Source organism: Oncorhynchus tshawytscha, linkage group LG30 (genome assembly GCF_018296145.1).
Source record: "Oncorhynchus tshawytscha isolate Ot180627B linkage group LG30, Otsh_v2.0, whole genome shotgun sequence".
NCBI lineage: Eukaryota > Metazoa > Chordata > Actinopteri > Salmoniformes > Salmonidae > Oncorhynchus > Oncorhynchus tshawytscha.
Genome location: NC_056458.1, coordinates 48,293,260 through 48,298,687, shown reverse-complemented (window position 1 = coordinate 48,298,687; position 5,428 = coordinate 48,293,260). Strand labels below are relative to the sequence as shown.

General features: G+C 47.9%; 1 pseudogene; it reads right to left on the bottom strand.

Annotated features, from left to right (window-relative positions):
* Positions 1 to 4,300, bottom strand: part of LOC121841373 — a 44,235-nt pseudogene extending 39,935 nt beyond the window's left edge.
* Between the last annotated feature and the right edge of the window lie 1,128 nt (positions 4,301 to 5,428).

Here is a 5,428-nt window from a genome sequence, read left to right as displayed (position 1 = left end):
TATTGCTACTAATACAGACTACTGCTGCAGCTACAGCTACTAATACAGACTACTACTACTGCTACTAATACAGACTAGTGCTACTACTACTGCTATGACTACAGACTACTGCTACTAATACAGACTACTACTACAGCTACTACTACAGACTACTGCTACTACTACCGACTACTGGTATTACTACTGCTACTAATACAGACTACTACTACTACAACTGCTACTACTACAGACTACTGCTATTACTACTGCTACTAATACAGACTACTACTACTACTACTGCTACTAATACAGACTACTGCTACTACTACTGCTACTACTACAGACTACTGCTATTACTACTGCTACTAATACAGACTACTACTACTGCTACTACTACTAATACAGACTACTACTACTACTGCTACTACTACCGCTACTACTACAGACTACTGCTATTACTACTGCTACTACTACAGACTACTGCTATTACTACTGCTACTAATACAGACTACTACTACTGCTACTACTACTAATACAGACTACTACTACTACTGCTACTACTACTGCTACTACTACAGACTACTGCTATTACTACTGCTACTACTACAGACTACTGCTATTACTACTGCTACTAATACAGACTACTACTACTGCTACTAATACAGACTACTGCTACTAATACTACTGCTATTAATACAGACTACTACTACTAATACTGCTACTAATACAGACTACTACTACTAATACTGCAACTAATACAGACTGCTGCTACTGCTACTGCTACTAATACAGACTACTACTACTGCTACTAATACAGACTACTGCTACTGCTACAGCTACTAATACAGACTACTACTGCTACGAATACAGACTACTGCTACTAATACTACTGCTATTAATACAGACTACTACTACTACTACTGCTACTAATACAGACTACTGCTACTAATACTACTGCTATTAATACAGACTACTACTACTAATACTGCTACTAATACAGACTACTACTACTGCTACTAATACAGACTACTGCTACTAATACTACTGCTATTAATACAGACTACTACTACTACTACTGCAACTAATACAGACTGCTGCTACTGCTACTGCTACTAATACAGACTACTACTACTGCTACTAATACAGACTACTGCTACTGCTACAGCTACTAATACAGACTACTACTGCTACTAATACAGACTAGTGCTACTACTACTGCTACAGCTACTAATACAGACTACTGCTATTACTACTGCTACTAATACAGACTAGTGCTACTACTACTGCAACTAATACAGACTGCTACTACTGCTACTAATACAGACTACTGCTACTACTACTGCTACTAATACAGACCAGTGCTACTACTACTGCTACTACTACAGACTACTGCTACTACTACTGCTACTAATACAGACTACTGCTACAGCTACTAATACAGACTACTGCTATTACTACTGCTACTAATACAGACTAGTGCTACTACTACTGCAACTAATACAGACTACTGCTACAGCTACTAATACAGACTACTACTACTGCTACTAATACAGACTAGTGCTACTGCTACTAATACAGACTACTGCTATTACTACTGCTACTAATACAGACTAGTGCTACTACTATTGCTACTAATACAGACTACTGCTATTACTACTGCTACTAATACAGACTAGTGCTACTACTATTGCTACTAATACAGACTACTGCTACTGCTACTAATACAGACTGCTGCTACTACTACTGCTACTAATACAGACTACTGCTACTGCTACTAATACAGACTACTGCCATTACTACTGCTACTAATACAGACTAGTGCTACTACTATTGCTACTAATACAGACTGCTGCTACTAATACAGACTACTGCTACTAATACAGACTACTGATATTACTACTGCTACCAATACAGACTAATACTATGGGACTAATACCAGACTGCATCAGACTCCGTGTGGATTTGATCTCCCGAACTAAAACATATTTCATCATCTTCTCCACAGCTCTCTGCTACCATCATCATCATCTTCACCACCATCATCACCACCATCATCATCACCACCACCATCACCACCATCATCATCACCATCAGCACCATCATCATCATCATCATTATCATCATCATCATCATCACTACCATCACCACCACCACCATCCTCACCATCATCAGCACCATCATCATCATCACCACCACCATCCTCACCATCATCATCACTACCATCATCACCTGCCTGCCTGCCTGCCTGCCCGCCTGCCCGTCTGCCCGCCTGCCTGCCTGCCCGCCTGCCTGCCTGCATTCCTGCCTGCCTGCCTGCCTGCCTGCCCGCCTGCAGTGACATAATCATCTGACACATCGTTCTCTTTACAAACAAAGAGAGAGGGAGGGTGATGAATGAAGAGAGAGGGGGGTGATGAATGGAGGGAGTGAGGGGTGATGAATGGAGAGAGGGGGGTGATGAATGGAGAGAGAGGGAGGGTGATGAATGGAGAGAGAGGGGGTGATGAATGGAGGGAGTGAGGGGTGATGAATGGAGGGAGAGGGAGGGTGATGAATGGAGAGAGAGAGGGGGTGATAAAGGAGAGGGGGTGATGAATGGAGAGAGAGGGGGTGATGAAGGAGAGATGGGTGATGAATGGAGAGAGAGGGGTGATGAAGGGAATGATGAATGGAGAGAGAGGGGTGATGAATGGAGAGAGAGAGGGGGGTGATGAATGGAGAGAGAGGGGGGTGATGAATGGAGGGAGTGAGGGGGTGATGAATGGAGGGAGTGAGGGGGTGATGAATGGAGAGAGAGGGGGTGATGAATGGAGGGAGAGAGAGAGGGTGATGAATGGAGAGAGGGGGGTGATGAATGGAGGGAGAGGGGGGGGTGATGAATGGAGGGAGTGAGGGGGGTGATGAATGGAGAGAGAGAGGGGGTGATGAATGGAGAGAGAGGGGGGTGATGAATGGAGAGAGAGGGGGGTGATGAATGGAGAGAGAGGGGTGATGAATGGAGAGAGAGAGGGTGATGAATGGAGAGAGAGGGGGTGATGAAGGGAGAGAGAGAGAGGGTGATGAATGGAGAGAGAGAGGAGAGGGTGATGAATGGGAGAGAGGGGGTGATGAAGAGAGAGGGGGGGTGATGAATGGAGGGAGTGAGGGGGTGATGAATGGAGAGAGAGAGAGAGAGGGTGATGAATGGAGAGAGAGGGGGATGATGAATGGAGAGAGAGAGAGGGGGTGATGAAGGAGAGAGAGAGGGTGATGAAGAGAGAGAGGGGTGATGAATGGAGAGAGAGAGGGTGATGAATGGAGAGAGAGAGGGGGATGATGAATGAGAGAGAGAGAGGGAGGGTGATGAATGGAGAGAGAGAGAGGGGGGGTGATGAATGAGAGAGAGAGGGGTGATGAATGGAGAGAGAGAGAGGGGGTGATGAATGGAGAGAGAGAGAGAGGGTGATGATGGAGATGGAGAGAGGGGGTGATGAAGGGAGAGAGAGAGGGGAGGGTGATGAATGGAGAGAGAGAGAGGGAGGGTGATGAAGGGAGAGAGAGAGAGAGGAGGGTGATGAAGGGAGAGAGAGAGAGGGAGGGTGATGAAGGGAGAGAGAGAGAGGGGGGGTGATGAATGGAGAGAGAGAGAGGGAGGGTGATGAAGGGAGAGAGAGAGAGAGGGAGGGTGATGAATGGAGAGAGAGAGAGAGAGAGGGAGGGTGATGAATGGGAGAGAGAGAGAGGGAGGGAGGGTGATGAATGGAGGAGAGAGAGAGAGAGGGAGGGTGATGAATGGAGAGAGAGGGGGAGGAAGGGAGGGAGTGAGGGGAATACTTCAGAACATGTATCAGGTCACTGTGCTCATTCGATGCTGAACGTCACCAGCTGTGTGTGATTGAACATTCCTTGCGTGTTGTGTTCCTCTGTGTCCATATTGGTGTGGTTTGTGTTTAACTTTATTCTCTCTCTGTCCCTCTCTCCCTCCACCCTCCATGGTTCTCCTGTTTATGTGGACAGTGTGTACTGTGGTTGAAGCCAAAATCTTCATTACTTCTCCCTGTCTGTCATTCTCTGCAAATTTTCTTTCTCTCTCCCTCCTTTCTCTCCCTGACTCTCCCTCCTCTCGCCCTCTTTCCCTCTCCTCTCTCTTCCTTTCTCGAGGGAGGAAGTGGTATGAAGTGGAGGGCAGGTCACATGACTGCTGTCTGATGTCATCGGCGGTGTCCGTGTTATTGGGCTGAGGGGCCACAGCCGGGGTCTTGGCAGACAGCTCTGTGGTTTGGCCATCCTCACAGGTGCTTGTCTGACTCTGACACATCTGACTGGGGTAAGTATTAGTCATCATCCGGATGGGATGGAGGAGTAGTGGAAGGAAGGATGGGAGAGTGGAAGGAAGGATGGGAGAGTGGAAGGAAGGATGGGAGAGTGGAAGGAAGGATGGGAGAGTGGAAGGAAGGATGGGAGTAGTGGAAGAGATGAATGGGAGTAGTGGAAGAGATGAATGGGAGAGTGGAAGAAGGATGGGAGAGTGGAAGAGATGAATGGGAGTAGTGGAAGGAAGGATGGGAGAGTGGAAGAGATGAATGGGAGAGTGGAAGGAAGGATGGGAGAGTGGAAGGAAGGATGGGAGAGTGGAAGGAAGGATGGGAGTAGTGGAAGAGATGAATGGGAGTAGTGGAAGGAAGGATGGGAGAGTGGAAGGAAGGATGGGAGAGTGGAAGGAAGGATGGGGTAGTGGAAGAGATGAATGGGAGTAGTGGGAGAGATGAATGGGAGAGTGGAAGGAAGGATGGGAGAGTGAAAGAGATGAATGGGAGTAGTGGAAGAAGGATGGGAGAGTGGAAGAGATGAATGGGAGTAGTGGAAGGAAGGATGGGAGAGTGGAAGAGATGAATGGGAGAGTGGAAGGAAGGATGGGAGAGTGGAAGGAAGGATGGGAGAGTGGAAGAGATGAATGGGAGTGAAGTGGGAGAGATGAATGGGAGTAGTGGAAGAGATGAATGGGAGTAGGGGTAGATGCAGGGGTAGATGGAGGGGTAGATGGAGGGTAGGAAAGAGGGATGGATAGAGGGGTAGGTGGATGGGGGTAGATGGAGGGGTAGGAAAGAGGGATGGATGGAGGGGTAGATGGAGGGGTAGATGGATGGGGGTAGATGCAGGGGTAGATGGAGGGGTAGATGGAGGGGTAGATGGAGGGGTAGGAAAGAGGGATGGATGGAGGGGTAGATGGATGGGGGTAGATGGAGGGGTAGGAAAGAGGGATGGATGGAGGGGTAGATGGAGGGGTAGATGGAGCGGTAGATGGAGGGGTAGATGGAGGGGTAGATGGAGCGGTAGATGGAGGGGTAGATGGAGCAGTAGATGGAGGGGTAGATGGAGGGTAGGAGAGGGAGATGGAGGGGTAGATGGAGGGGTAGATGGAGCGGTAGATGGAGGGGGATGGAGGGAGAGGGATGGATGGAGGGGTAGA